The sequence below is a fragment of the Protopterus annectens genome, chromosome 17.part0 (genome assembly GCF_019279795.1).
Source record: "Protopterus annectens isolate FY-2018-M chromosome 17.part0, PAN1.0, whole genome shotgun sequence".
In the NCBI taxonomy this organism is placed as follows: domain Eukaryota; kingdom Metazoa; phylum Chordata; order Ceratodontiformes; family Protopteridae; genus Protopterus; species Protopterus annectens.
Window position 1 is genome coordinate 99,259,289 of NC_056751.1, and position 16,975 is coordinate 99,276,263.

Here is a 16,975-nt window from a genome sequence, read left to right on the forward strand (position 1 = left end):
TGCACCTCCCACAGCACAGGCCCTTAGCTATACCTCCTGTTCTCTCTGTGGTGGATGATGCTTTCAATGATGTTTGCTCCACTCCAGATTCTCTACCCACAGCCCCTGCCAAACCAGACAGATTTTACAGGGTGCCAGATACTCATCACCACCTTTACAAGGCCCCACTTGCAGACCCAGAAACTATATCCCAGGGTCCCAAGGCAGTAGCGACCACAGCTAAAAACCCTATTCCTTCTGAAAGGGAAGCAAGGTCACTAGACAGATGGGGTAAAAAGGTCTACACTTCAGCTACTCTCTCAGCTAGAGCTTTAAACTGTCAGTTTCACATGATACAATACCAAGAGTTTATGCTTGATCAGTTAACTAAAAAACTAACTACTGATGAATCTCTTGATAAGAAATATGTATTAGACATGGTAAATAACATACAACAGGTTAGCAACCATTCCTTAAAATGTGGCTATGATGCACTGGAGGCTTCATTTAGATCAGCCATGACAGGCACAGTGATAAGAAGGCATGCATGGCTAAAGGAACAAGCTTTACCGGATCATGTTAAAGCTAAGTTGCTAGATGCTCCTATGGACAAGACAAGTTTGTTTGGTACACCTGCCCAGCAGGTTATGAAGAAAATGGAAGAAAAGGCAAAATCTGTTCAAACTGTTAAAGATTTCTTGCAGGTTCAACCCCCAAGGTTTAGCAGGAACTGGCCTGCCAAAACTGGTCCTTTCCTGACTCCACAAAATTTCAAAGGGGCAGGAATAGACGCTCCAGAGGCAGAAACCAATCCAGAGGAGGTGCCTACAGAGGACGACAGTGGCAAGGTAACAACAGAGGCACAGACACAGCCACTGCCACTACATCAGCACAACCACAGTGACTTAATCCTAAATCCGCCTACCAGGGAACAAATAGCAGCTCCTCTAGGCGGAAAGTTAACCTTATTTTCAAAGAACTGGCACTACATAACAAAAGACAAGTGGATTTTACAAACCATAGATCAAGGTTACCGGTTTCACTTCCACACTTTACCAGTCAAAAGAGGAATGCCAAATCTACCTCCAAATCAAAACACAGAGGCTCTACGCCAGATAATGGAGTTAGCAAACATGAGAGCTGTGGAAAGAGTGCCAACAGCAGAACAAGGAAAGGGGTTCTACTCCAGACTATTCCTAGTTCCAAGAAAGGAAAAAAGTTGGAGACCAATTCTCGACCTGCCCACCTTAAATACATACATCATTGTCCCAAAATTCAAAATGCTGACCCTACAGCAACTTCTTCCCATGCTGGGCAAGGAGTCTTGGCTGGTAACTCTAGATCTCAAGGAGGCATACCTGCACGTCCCCATTCGACCAATCTGCAGAAGATACCTCAGATTTCTTGCAGGATCAGAGCACTATCAATTCTCAGCATTGCCCTTTGGCTTATCTACTGCGCCCAGAGTATTCACAAAATGCCTGGCATCAGTAATCGCCCATTGCAGACTACAGGGAATTCAAATTTACCCATACCTGGACGACTGCCTGCTACAAGGGGACAACAAAAGCAAGCTGACAACAGATTTACAAAGGGTCATTTACTTGCTACAAGGACTGGGATACACAGTCAATTTACAAAAGTCAAGGCTGATACCATCCCAAACAAGGACATTCTTGGGCGGAATTGGACACAGTACAACAAATGGCATTCCTGACTACAGAAAAACAAAAAGAACTTCCTCTTTACTTCTTGGCACTAACAAAACTGAGCAAGTTAACAGCAAGAAAATTTCTACAGGCCTTGGGCTTCATGGCATCATGCATAATCTTGGTCCCATTTGCCAGACTACATATGAGGAAACTACAGTGGTACCTAAAGAATTTATGGTCCCAACACAGACACAGTCTAGAAACAGAAATCCCACTAATTCCATGCTTAAAACAGGAGTTCCTATGGTGGGCTCAGGCATGCCAGTCAAACCCAGGCCTGCCCTTCCGCAGATGTCAACCAAGCCAGACCATCACAACAGACGCTTCAGACCTAGGATGGGGGCCCACATGCTGGACAAATGCGTGCAAGGATTGTGGACACAGGATCAACTTCACCTGCACATCAATCTAAAAGAATTGCTGGCAGTAAAACTGGCAATCCAAAAGTTCAAACCATTCCTCAAAGAGGGCCAGTTGATGATAAGGACAGACAACACCACAGTCATGTGGTACATCAACAAACAGGGAGGCACTCATTCATACCCCTATGCAGAATGACCTTGGAGCTGTGGACCCTGGCACTCAGCTACAACATTCAGTTACAGGCAATATTTGTACCGGGGAAAGACAATACTCTAGCAGACATACTAAGCAGAACCACTTCGGATGCCCACGAATGGAAGTTGCACCCGGACATCTTCAAGACCATCTCAAAGAAATGGGGAATGCCACAGATAGACCTATTTGCATCACCTCTCAATCACCAGCTCAAAAAATTCTGCACAAGGACATTCCACCCACTAGCATGGAAAGTGGACTCACTCTCCTTCAACTGGAAAGGCCTAACAGCATATGCATTCCCACCTCTTCCTTTGATACACAAGGTACTACTAAAAATCAAGGAAGAACGTCCAAGGATAATCCTGATAGCCCCAAACTGGCCAAGACAACACTGGTACCCACTACTGAAGAGCATGTCTCGGAACAACATGTGGCCAATACCCCTGATGCCTTTGATGTTAACTCAGAACAATTACAACATCATACATCCAAACCTAAAAACGCTGCAACTGACTGCATGGAACATCACATAGCAGCAGCTAATCCAGAACTTTCCCAAAGAGTTAAAGACATTATTCTTGAAGCACGCAGACCTTCAACAAGAAAGAACTATGCTGGGAAATGGAAAAGGTTTGTCATTTGGAGTACCGAAAGAGGAAAAGATGTGTCAAACATAGATATGCCTAACATTCTGGAGTATCTGGCCGAACTTCTTCATTCAGGCCTGTCCTACTCCTCCATCAAGATACATGCATCAGCTATTTCAGCAGAATACAGCTTTGATCCTCCTGTTTTTCGCACCCTTTGCTCAGGCAGTTCCTCAGAGGAATCAAGAATGTAAAACCTCCAAGGAAACCACCATTACCAGCTTGGGACTTAAACTTTGTGCTAGAAAAGTTGACACTAGCACCCTTTGAACCAGCAGCAACAGCAGACCTACAACACCTGTCATGGAAAACTGCTTTCCTACTGGCAATTACTTCAAGGAGGGTTTCAGAACTACAGGCCTTAATGGCAGTGCAACCCTTCCTAATCTTCCACCAAGATAGAGTGTCCTTGAGGACTAATCCTACATTTATGCCTAAGGTGGTATCCAGAGTATCTTTAAACCAGGCAATCCACCTACCTACCTTCTTTCCCAACCCACAAAACAGAGGGAAAGAATACTGCATACCTTGGATGTACATAGACAGCTACGCTACTACTTGGACAGAACAAAAAATAGCAGAAAGACTGACCAACTTTTTGTAGCCTATGCAACAGGAAAGGAAGGAAAAGCTATTTCCAAACAGACAATCTCCAAATGGATAGGAAATTGCATACGATACTGTTACTCCTTCCATGGAAAACCAATTCCACAGAACATAAGACCTCATTCTACAAGGGCAACAGCCACTACCACAGCCTTCTTACGAGGAGTGGCAACCAAAGACATTATTGAGGCGGCTACTTGGACCTCCGTGCATACATTTGCCAAGCATTATAATTTGCCTCTTTATTCCAGATCCCGAGCAGGGTTTGCCACTGCTGTACTGCAAGGGATCCTAAACACACCATAATCTACCTTTATGCGCCTCCGCTAGTTGGCTATGGTATTCTACCCACTTGTTATGACTGCAGATGCATCCATGAAGGACATAGTACAGTTTTGTACCTACCATAAATGTAGATGTCCGAACTGGATAGCATCTGCAGTCAGGATTACCTCCCTCCTTCCCCTCTGTGGTACTCCTAGGGTGTTTACCCTCCTAATAGCTAGCTGTTGGGGGGGAGTCTTTTATGGTGTATTTGTTTGTATATATGTACATATATGCTTATTGTTGTGTTTACCTCTATCTATTTGGAAACATTGGCATCTATCCAAATTTTACCCTGCAAGAGGGCTACTGGCATCTGGGGCAAGAAACACTGAGGAAAATGGCGTCGGCTGATGCTTTTATACCCGAAGACCAACAGAGATGACGTCGGGTGGAGTGCGACATCAGCCGAAGCCGGACCCGGACTTTGGAATCCGGCCGACTGCAGGGCTGCCTGACGACAGGACAACCCACTTGTTATGACTGCAGATGCTATCCAGTTCAGACATCTACATTTATGGTAGGTACAAAACTGTACTTTACACTTCTACTTGGACAAAACCAAAGCGCTCCGATTTTAATCTGAGCAATTATTGGTAGCATATGCTGCAGGAGCACAGGGAAAAGCCATTTCAAAACAGACTATCTCAAATTGGATAGGACATTGTATACGTTTCTGCTATATTCACCATGAGAAACCTTTACCTAGCAGCATTAGATCTCACTCCACCAGGGCAACAGCCACTTCAACTGCCTACCTCAGAGGAGTACCTACCAAGGATATTTTGGAAGCAGCAACATGGAGTTCTGTGCATACCTTCACCAAGCATTACCATTTGCCTTTATACTCCAAATCTAGAGCTGGTTTCGCCACTGCTGTGCCGCAGGGCCTTATACCCCTAATGCCTTATAGAACCAGACTCCCTGCCTCCGCTTTGGGATTCCACCCAAGTGTAATGACTGCAGCAGTGTAACATGATGAACATAGTACAGTTTTGTACCTACCATAAATGTAGATGTTCGAGTGTATACACTGCTGCAGTCCAGGTTACCCTCCCTCCTTCCCCTCTTACTTGCTGTTACATACCTATGCCTTCTACCCTTTTCTACCTATGGGGAGTATTTGCTGGTAACTGGAAGTTTGCTTTTCTTATGTATTTTTTATTAGCAATTTCAATTGCCTACCTATTTGGGGGCACCAAAAACTGAAGAAAATGGCATCTGCTGCATCTTATATACCCTTGCCGCACTGACATCAGTGAGGAGGCGACAGCAACCGACGCCGGACCAAGACTTTGGAACTCAGGCCGACTGGGGAACCGCCTGACGGCAGGATAACCCAAGTGTAATGACTGCAGCAGTGTTTACACTCTAACATCTACATTTATGGTAGGTACAAAACTGTACTTTCTCCCACCTACTCATTAGACAACAAACTTCTTTCCTTTCTTTAAACAACACTCTTCTCCATACCTTTTCCTGTTCAAGTTTACCAGCTTTGCAAGCATGTAATTATTGCAGCAGATATTCAGTTTATTTCTGGACTACTGTAATAGTATACCAATATGTACAGTAAAACACAGACACGCACTTTGTGGGTTAAGTGACCACAGCCTATAGCCAGTTGTCTTAATTAACTGATTCCAGGAGATGTGTACAAGGCAGGGATTTCAGGGATGCCATTATTATATGTACATATTACCTGTGCAGTGCAGTACAGGGCAGGCAGTAATGTCGATAACTGGCTGTTCACCATTCACATAATTTCCTTCACAATTTAAGTTAAGCTAATTTATTCTTGGACTGCCTTGAAATCTGCCATGGGGAAGTGCCAGATTGGCCATTTCCCAAGCAACCCCCCTCTAGCCACCCATTGTATTGGAGACTCATCAGGTAAATCCTGTCAGCTCCCCACCCCAATACATATGTAACTCTGGCCTGCCTTCTGGCACAGGAGGAGGTGGGATTTGTTACTTGGAATATCGGACTTTGTTTCTGTACACGTTTAATTATTCTGACTCCTTAAAATGCTGCACGTGGACACAATTTTGAGCTGTGTAGTATTCTGTGTAAATCTAGCCATATTGTGATTCTTCTGCTCATTGAAGTTTAGCTAAATATTGATCTAGTGCTCACTGTAGCACTTTGCATTCTGTGCTTTTTTTATTTTGTCTGCATTCATGTACATTGCCTGTGTGGTACCTTAATATCCTGACCTCAACTGAAAAGCTGAATAGCTCAGTTAGACAATAGACATAGCTTGCTCATGTAATTATTTAAGTAGAAACTATATGCCCTGTATACGCACTAACTGTATCAAATTGGACTAGGGATATCAGGAGTGTTTCTAGGTGTTAATATATTTTATGATGGGCTGCAAAGCAGGTTTCTGGCTTCAAGAGCTGTGTTGGTAGCTGTCCAGTAGTATAGCATTGTTTTAGAAATCACTTCTAGTAAACGGATTTTACCTTGCTGGTGCATTTTCACTTCACCTGTGCCCAGGAAGTAGTATTGTTCTGTATGTTTTCATAAATTTTTCTGCCGTAAAACTGTTATCAGCATCTATTCTGGTCTCTTATGTGCTATATGGTGTGTGTATATGCACTTTGATTAATTTAGAATGGATTATGGCACTAACTTCCATATGCAGATTGAGACATACCACCCTTAATTTGTATTTCAACAGGTTTAATAAAATGTTTTCATAAATATGTGGCCACTGAAACTTTTTAAAATGGTGGTAAGTAATAGTAATTTACTTATGTACTGGGCAGTTAAGAAGAGCTTTAGAGTTCTCTTGTTTTGTTGCTGATTTTCAAGGATTCTGATTGTTTGCATTTTGTGATGTCAACAGTCATGCCTGTGTGTAAACAAGTAAGACACTGCTAACTGTAATTAGTGCTGACTACGCCCACAAAGTCTTTATAATTGCATTAGGTATGGTTAGTGTATTCTGGCTAGAGGCAGGCTTCTGAAGTTACTGGTAGTTACTTTCTCATTAGTGGCACAAAAGGTTAGCCTTTAGAGTGACTGTTTTAAAAATAAGTCAGTTATTCTCAGAAATGGAGAAATTCTCTAACACGATGAGGGGCACTTAAATCATATGTTTTCATTACTGTTTTTCAAACTCCACAAATCACGTGTGGCTCTGTCTTTTCTTGTTGCTGGTTCTGTCCTAGGTTGCCCCATGGATGCCTGGATGGGGCAGCCTCACTGTTTGATGTTTTGTAGTTAGCATGTTCTGTAGATCCATACTCCTTAACATGCAGAATTCCTTGCTCCCTTTTGTAACTATCTTGTTACCCTATAACAGCCTCTTCTCTAGTTTCCCCATTCAAAAATACTTCATTTCCTGAAAGAAAACGGGGAATCCCTTTAAGAATCTTGTATTTGTCTGCGATACTGTAAGAATTTTTTAAGCGTATTCTGCATACTTAATTGCCTGCATGTCTTGCCTTGTCTTCTGATTAGTTTTCAGACTTTAATCTGCTCTTAAGATAATTAATACTTGGTTTTGTATTCAGACTTTTAAAATGTTCAGTAAAGAAAGAAAAAATATTTAAAAGAAATCTATGTAAAGCGCACAGCTAAAGTAAAATAGCATAATAAGTTAGCCCAAACACCATTTCAGTCTGTGTATTTGTCATATCAGGATTATAATCTTCTGCTTTTACCTTCAGATTTGTTACAAGCTTTCAGCTCAAAATAATTCTAAACTAGTAGCCCTCAAATTCTGCCAAGGAACTAGCAGTTTTCCTTTTTTGGATCATTAAATTACATCTTCCTTTAGAAAGTGAAAAACTGAATGATGTCATAAGGATCACTGCAGCATCCTTCATTGCCCATGGGAATAACTTTGTCAGTGGCTTGACTGGTAGTACACTCTGCTTTAATACAGAAGGCTGTAGGTTCTAGTCCCACACCAGTTAGATTGATTGCTGACACTGTAGTGGAGCAAGGGGAGGTTGTTGCACTTTGAGTGTGGCATCCTTCGGAGGAGAAGTTAAACCAAGCTCCAATCTGTTTGAGTTGGTGGTAGCTCAGGCAGATGTAAAAGATCCCACTGTAGCCATTTATTTTATTTTTATTTTACATTTGTTTACTGGGAAAGTCCAACTGGACACGGGTCCATTTTCGGTGAAGGCCCGGGGAAAAAAGCTCCAGGGAAAATATAAAACAGTACAGTATAATCTCTTACATTCCAATATATTCACATGAAAGAGAGAGCATTATTATCTTCTACATACATCACTGGAAGACAGTGTGACAGAGATAAACCTTAACAGAGAGAAATTCATAGTAAGTTAGCAGTATTGAGAATTATGTTTATACATAGCTGAAGATGTGTACCCATTGGCAGTATGGAGCAGTATGTTTGTTTATACGTGGCTGAAGATATGTAATATTTTTGAAAAGAGTAAGGCAAATTCCCCAGTGCCCTGGCCACACTTCCCTTAGTAACATAAATATAACCTCCGGTCTCCCCTGACAAATAGGTTGCTAGCCTCGAGGGACTAACCTGGTCAACAAAAGGATAGATCAAATAAATAAAATAAATGGGAATTAGCCACAGGCAGATGTCTGTTTCTGGCCTGACCTTCTGAAGAGTCCAGCAGGGCTTAACCTCCCTTCTAAAGTCATCAGAATGGCATGATCCTAAAAGGAAGCAGCTAGTGATTTGGTTCTTTTTGGGAGTTAAATTAATTATTAACTTTCTGTCAGTTCCTTCAAGGCCAAATTCCTGAAAAATAGTAATTACCTAGTTTTGAAAAACTGTTTTGAATTTGTTGCTTATTGCTTATATTCTGTTGTATTGCATTTTCTATTGTGTTTTACTATTTATTTTGGCAGCAGTTGATGTTCTTGTTTCACTGTTGCAGTCATCACATTTGGGTTATCCCTGCCAAGGTAGCCCTTGGCCGGCCCAAATACCAGAGGCTTAATATTTCTGCGTCGGTTGCTGTTGCTTCAAGACTGATGTCAGGTCGTCAGTAGTTTAAAATAAGGCAGCCGACGCCATTACATCAGTCTTTCTTGCCATGGAGCCCGAAGCAGTTTGCACGAGTGCCGGTTGGCCGCTGCCTGAGTTTCATCTACCGAATTGAAGCTGAGGTCTTCTAAAGTTGGAGCCCAAAGCAGTTCGCACAAGTGCCGGTTGGCCGCTACCTGAGTTTCATCTACCGAATTGAAGCAGAGGTCTTCTAAAGCTTAGTATCCCGTTGGGGATCCTTTTTTCTTGCATTAATCAACGTCAGAAAAAGTTAACAATTGTTTTGCCTGTGGAAAGCAAATACCACACTGAGACTTTCATTCTTACTGGGTTACTTGTTTAGGCCCAGACCACGACGTCCCCTACTGTTGCATCTGTGCTTTGTTCAATGCCAGAACTATCCATCATCGGGCCCTTATTGTAGCTAGATATTTTCGCTTACAGTCCTCGAACTCCGATATGGCTTTGGTAAGCCATCCGCTAGCAGATCTGAAAAAACATAAAGGTAAAGACAGAGACAGATCGCACAGGTCCAAACCTACCGACAACGCATCCGTTAAGCTAGTCATCATTTCTCCGGTCCTCGGGCGCTTTTGCAGCCCCTGATGCCCACTTCTGTGGATTCGCAGGCCACTACCGAGACCCTTTTGGAGTCCGGTATGCTGCAAAACTCTTTTTCGACTAAGGATTTTGCGGTAGTACTCTACCTTGGATGGGATCGAAGCCACTGAGGAGACACCAGCTTCTGCGGAAGTCCTTCGCACTACCGATTCTTGACACAAACCGACATCGTGTCTCTTGCGACTACTGTTCTTTCGAAAACAGCAGAGTTTTTTAGGCCCAGGGTATGACCCACACCCAAGAAACCGACTACCCAATCTCAGGCACTTGCTTCCTTGCCTCAGTCTCAAATGCTTAAAATGGCGGAAGACCTTATCATGCTGATCACAGGAAGTCAAGCTACCCCCTCCAAAAGGAAAAGAGATCTGTCCCCTGTAGTTTTGTCTGAACAAGAGTCAGATGACTCTGATGCTTCTGAATATGAAGACTTGAAATCCCTCTCTTCTTATGAGGATTCTGATGCAGAGGATTCCATCCCTTCAGCCTCTCCCCCCATAGGATTTTTTCCTTTGGGGAAACCCTTCATACCTTAAGGGAGTATTTCCAGTGGGAGAGTCAGGACTACCCTTAGTCTAAAAAGACTCCGGGAATACATAGATCTTTCACAGCACAGACCCTTGGCCATCCCCCAGTCTTGGATGTTGTGGAGGATGTTTTCCTGGAATCCAGCTTGACTCCTGACACCCTCCCTCCTGCTCCCAGAAAACCAGACGGGTACTACAGAGTCCCTGACTCACACAAATTTCTTTTTAAAAATCCTACTGCTGACCCAGAGGTAATTTCTCCAGGGCCTAAAGGAATAAAAGCAACATCTGCTAAGAATCCCACCCCGTCCGATAGGGATTCCCGAGCACTAGACAGATGGGGTAAAAAAGTATACACCTCAGCTGCTGTTGCTATCAGGGCACTAAATTGTCTGTTCCATATGCTTAAAATTTCAGCAACGTACCCTGGTTGAGGAGAAGGGTAGTCTGAATGAAGAGGTCAAAGCTAGAATCAGAGAGGCTGCAGCCAACTGGCATAGAGTATCAGGTGTAGTATATGACAGAAGAATGCCAAAGAAGCTGAAACATAAGGTGTACAAGACAGTGGTGTGACCAGTACTACTGTATGGTACAGAAACCGGGACAGTAAAGCAGAACAGTTGAAGAAGCTAGAGGTGATGGAAATGAAGTGCCTGAGAAAGGTGGTAGGATGCACACTGCGGGACAAGCGAAGAAATGAGGACATAAGAGCAGAAGCCAAAGTAGCTCCAGTTGCAGAAAAGATCAAAGAAAACAGATTACGATGGTATGGGCACATATGTAGAAAAGCAGAAGACAATCTGGTGAGGGAGATTTGGGACAGACAGGAAGAAGGTAAGAGGAAGCGAGGGTGTCCAGCAAAGAGGTGGATGGATTGTGTGAAAGAAGATCTGCGACAGGCATGAGTGTTGAAGAAGGCAGGAGAGTGGCACTGAATCGAGAGAGTTAGCGACAGTTAATACAATACCCCGACCCCATGTAAATGGGAAAAAGGGGATGATGATGATACCCTGGAACTTCTCAAACAAAAAAATGTCTTCCTTTCTTGCTTGTGCAGAATCTAAAGAGCTACAAGAGTCAATGCATTCTGCAAGGCAAGTAACTACACACACCTTACACTGTGGTTTTGACACCCTAGAAGCTTCTTGCAGGGCAGCAGTCACTGGATCTGTCATTAGAAGGCATGCATGGCTTAAGGAACTGCCCTTGCTAGACCATGTCATATCTAAATTGTTGGATGCCCCCTTGCACAAAGAGAACTTATTTGGTACTAAGACAGAAGAGGTCTTAAAAAAGATGGAAGAAAACGCAAAATCTTTGCAGACAGTTAAGGATTTCTTGCAGGTCCAACCACCCAGGTTCAGCAGGCATTGTCCCACCAAGCACTGGTCCTTTCCTGCTCCCACTAAGCCAGTTCAGCCCAGACCCTGGGGAACCAGATCCCCCCCCCCCCCAGACAGCAGCCACAGGGAATGCCTATATCTAAGCAGTGGTCTACCTCCACTTCAAAACCAGGGAGCTCTAAGCCATCCCCTTATGGTAAGAACTCGCAATGACTTGCCTCCCCCACCCCCTCTCTCTGCCCACCTTCACTTACCCCTAGGAGGAAAACTCTTCTTTCACGCAAGTGCTTGGGCCACCATTACCAACGACCGCTGGGTTCTCAACATAGTGTCCTAGGGATACAAATTTTCTTTCCAAACCCTTCCAATCCCAAAAGGGTACCCAGATCTACCTCTAAACCAGTGGGCAGAGGAGCTAAAACAAGTTCTTTCCTTGCTATCTATGAGGGCAGTAGAGCACATTCCTGCAGAACAGAAAGGCCAAGGTTTCTACTCCAGACTTTTTCTGGTACCCAGAAAAGAGGGCACCTGGTGCCCCATCCTTGATCTATCCATTCTAAACACCTTCCTGGTGATCCCAAAATTCAGAATGCTCACCCTCCAGCAGCTGCTACCCGTGCTCTCCAAGGATGCTTGGCTAGCCACCCTAAATCTAAAAGGGGCCAGCTTCCACATTCCTATCAGGGAATCGTGCAGGAAATATCTCCGTTTCAGGGCAGGATCTCAGCACTTTCAGTTCTCTGCGCTTCTCTTTGGCTTATCTATTGCTTCCAGAGTTATCACAAAATGTCTGGCTCCGGCCATTGCCTTTTACAGACAAGGGAATATCCAGATTTACCCATACTTAGACGACTGCCTAATTCAGGCAGACAGCCAGAAAAAGCTGCTCAAGCACCTGCCTTTGTAAAAGTCCCTACTAACCTTCCTAGGGTACACATCAACGAAAAGAAATCCAAACTGGTGCCCACCCAAATGATTATATTCCTGTGAGCAAGCCTGGACACAGCATCCTAGATGGCATTCCTTACACCAGAAAAGCAAGTTTTCCTGACAGCCTACTTCTCTCAACTAGCCACCAGACCCCAGTTGTCTGCAAGGAAATCCTGCAAGCTCTGGGGGTTCATGGCATCTTGCATACTGCTCATTCCATATGCCAGACTGCATATGAGGAAACTTCAATGGTACCTAAAAAGCCTTTGGTGTCAACACTCTCTAGATCTGGAGAGACTTATACCTATAGTTCCTTGCCTCTGACAAGATTTTCTTTGGTGGGCAACAGCATGCTCCCACAACAAGGGACTACGTTTCTCAGCACCCTCCCCACAGACTCATCAGACTATGCCTGGGTTGCACACCTGGACGGCCGGTGCATACAGGGCCAATGGAGCCCACAGCAAATCCCTCTGCATGTCAGCCAAAAAGAGATGATGGCTGTCCAGTACACCTTGATAGCTTTCAAGCCCCTTCTCTCCCCAGGGCCTCTCCTGATCAGAACAGACAACACCACTGTGATGTGGTATGTCAACAAGCAGGGAGGGACTCGCTCCTACCCTCTATGCAGGCTGTCCATGACCCTTTGGCACACAGCCTCTGCCATGCAACTTCACCTGTTAGCACAATTCCTACCTGGTTCTCAAAACTCCATGGCAGGCCAGTTAAGCAGAAATCTTCTGGACCCACATGAATGGCAGCTCAACAGAAGAACCTTCACCCTAATAACTCAGAAATGGGGCACCCCGAAGGCCTATCTCTTTGCCTTCCACACCAGCCATCAGCACAGCAAATTCTGAACCAGGGAGCATCACTGCATGGCTTGGAAAGTGGATGCCCTGTCCTTCCCCTGGGTCAGTCTGTCGGTCTCTGCCTTTCCTCCACTACCTCTCATACCCAGGGTACTGCTCAAAATAAATGAGGAAAACCCAAGGACAATTCTTATAGCTCCGGACTGGCCTCGCCAGCACTGGTACCCCTTGCTGTGCAGCCTGTCCCCACTGCCACCTTGGCATCTTTCTCAGATTCCAAACCTCCTGACCCAGAGTGAAGGAGAATTCATGCATCCTCAATTGCAGACACTCAGTTTGGCAGCTTGGCTTATTCCTTGACCCCAGATCAATCTGCCAACCTCTGTAAGCAGGTTCTAGATGTTATATGCGAGGCCAGACGCCCTAGAAAGTCTTATGCTGACAAATGGAAAAGGTTCTGCACCTGGATTCAGGCTAAGGGAGCCAGTACGGCACAACCCTCCCTTCCTGGATTACTTAGCTGACGTGCTACACAGTGGCCTTTCCTTTTCCTCTATTAAAATTCATGCCTCTGCTCATTTTCCCACTGAGCAGCCCCTTTTTGCACACCCTTTGATCAAACAGTTCCTAAGAGGGGCTAGCAACTTGAGGCCACCCAGAAGAGCACCAACCCCAGCTTGGGACCTTAACTTTGTGTTGGAAAAGCTCACCCTGCCCCCCTTCGAACCACCTTCTTCTGCAGAGCTAAAGTTTCTCTCCTGGAAGACTGCTTTCCTTCTGGCCATCACTTCAGCCAGAAGAGTCTCCAAGCTGCAAGCACTCATGGCTGTGGAGCCCTTCATCATCTTCCATGCTGACAGGGTATCCCTCAGGACTAACCCTTCCTTCATGCCCAAGGTGGTGTCCAGTGTGGTGCTCAACCAATCCATTCATTTTCCCACGTTTTTTTCCTAATCCCCAGAACCAGGGGGAAAGGATCCTGCACTCTCGATGTGCGCAAACAGCTCAGATTGTGCCTAAACAGGACTAAATCATTCAGAAAGTCTGATCAATTGCTGGTTAGCTTTGCTACAGGGGCAGAAGGTAAAGCCATCTCCAAACAAACCATTTCCAAATGGATAGCACACTGCATCCATTTCTGCTACAAACAACACTGAAAGCCTCCCCCCAAGGGGGTCAGGACTCCCTCCACCAGAGCAGCCTCCACCTCATGTAGCTCTCCTTAGAGAAGTTCCCACCAGGGGCATCCTGGAGGCTGCCACCTGGACATCTGTTCACACATTTACCAAACATTACCACCTGCCTCTTCCCCAAATCCAGGGCAGGGTTTGCCTCTGCAGTCTTGCAATGCATCCTAGCCAGCCCCAAGTTTCCTTGAATGCCTCCACCCATTTCCTCAGCTTTGGGAATCAACCCAAATGTGACGACTGCAACAGTGAAACAAGAAGAACATAGTACAGTTGTGTACACTTAACATAAGTGTAGATGTTAGAGTGTGTTCACTGTTGCAGTCCTGGTTTCCCTTCCTCCATCCCCCCTTTTTTTCTTCTCTTTCCTTACAAGGGACATATTGGTATTTACTTTCTACTGGTAGGGTTCTTCCACCAGAACCTGCCTCCTACTTGAGGCTGCTGACAAGTTAGGGCAAGAAAAACTGATGTAATGCCATTGGCTGCCTTACTTTATACTACTGACAACCTGATGTCAGTCCTGAAGCGACCGCAACCGACACAGACATACTAAGCCTCTAGCATTCGGGCCAGGCGAGGACTACCCTGGCAGGGATAACCCAAATGTGATGACTGCAACAATGAATACACTTGAACATCTACATTTATGGTAAGTGCACAACTGTACTTTCTCCAGCAAGGTGTTAAGTTAAAAAAAAAAAAAAAAAAGTGTGTGTGTTTTATTCTGTGTGAGAGTATATATGTGCATAAGTGAAAGCAAGATCGATCAAGCCGTTATTTTACGCTCACTAAGCAGTGCTTTTGCCGTTTAGCTAGTATAAAAACTAAGTATAACAGAAAAAAAAGTGCTTCTGTGTGAATGCGTGCTTGTGTGCATGACAGTGAGGTGTGTGTGACAGAGAGAGCAAAGAGTGAGAGCAATCGAGCACTGGCAGCAGCAGCATTGAGGAGGTTTACGTACCTCAAACCTCTTAGATCAGCTTATCTAGAGTGTCTGTGTGTCTGAGTGAGATCAATGGACCAGTGGCAGCAGGTAACAGGTTTGTGCACCTCTCGACCTTTTAGCTCAAGAAATCTGGATAAACCTGAAGTAAAGGGGGAGCAAAGGCGTAAAAATAGGAACAGATTGTAAATGTCATTGTTATAAAAACCATAAAGTAAGTTAAATAACACATCCCCACCAGGAACAATAATATTCTAGACTTGGTGATTACCAGCATGAGTGACCAGTGTTCCACACCTGAAGTCAACTCCTCATTGGTCAGATCTGACCATAAGCTAATCACCATAGATATCAACATCCCGGCCCCACCCCCCATTAAGGAAACTACTGTAAAAAATTTCTCCAAAGCCAACTTCATGTTTCTTAAGACAGAAGTGGCAAAGTTCATGACACCCATGCAGACGGACAATACAGTTACGACTGCAGAATCTTTATACAAATGCACTCTATATGCACTTACACGAGTGCATGAATCGTGCTATCCCTAGCAGAATCAGGACTCTATCCTCCCAAAAAATGGAAGCCAATCTGGTGGTACTCTGCAATAAACAAACTCTACAACAGAAGGACGAAACTGTTGCAAAAGAAAGTAAAATCCCATGAGTGGAGGAGCTCCGTAGTCCGCGTCAGTAAGAAGCTGAGAGCCCTCATAAAATCTTCCAAAGCCAGCTATGAAAACAAGATTGCCACTGACTCCAAGGACCACCACAAAGCATTCTATAGCTATGTCAAGAATCTCAGTGGCAGCACCTGGATCTGCTCTGAGTTGCAGCACAATGGCATGAAAATTACGGAACCAACTGATATCGCCAACATCCTGGCTGATGGGTTCAATTTTACCCCACCCCCACTCCCTAAAGGACCCATATCCATACCTCAAGAATGCAGTGCCCCTGCATTCACAATTGAGCAGGTAAAAACTGCACTCTCCAAAGCCAAGAACACAGCATTCATGGGACAAGACAACATTCCCAGGCTGCGTTCTACACGAACTTCAGAAAGAACTGGCCCCCCTACCTAAGCCACCGTGTTCAAACACAGCTTCATGTCAGGCTTTGTACCCACTGAGTGGCGAACGGCAACAGTTTTAAACCACTCCACAAAGGGACCCTGAACTATCTCCCTGTTAGCCTGATGAGCCTGGTTTGCAAAGCCATGGAACGTATCCTCATGGAACTCATAAACAGACATTGGTAACTTCCAAACTCTGGACCCCACCCAGTTCGGATTTGTGAAGGGCAGATCATGTCTCCTGAACCTGATCAACTTCTTTGAAACAGTCACCAAAGCTGTAGATGAGGGTAAGGCAGTTCACAAAGCCCATTTCGACCTTGCCAAGGCTTTCGACACCTTCCCCCATTCTGAAATCCTAGATAAACTAAGTAAACTGGGTATAAAGCCATACGTCACAAGATGGATTGCCAACTGGCTCACTGACAGAACCCACACTGTAAAAGTTGCAGACTCAAAATCTGACTTCATACTTGCGACAAGTGGAGAGTACTACGGGGTTCAGCCTTGGGTCCTCTCCTGTTTGGTATCTACTTCTCAGAAGTACAGGCCAACACAGAAGGCATCTGACTGAGTTCACAGATGACTGCAAATTAGATGCCATAGTAGTCCCCGAATGATGTGGACTTCCCGCAGAAGGACCACTGAAACTGATGCCTGGTGTCAGAGCCACGGCCTCAAGCTCAGTGCCAAAAAGTGCATTGTCATCCCCTTTGGTAAAA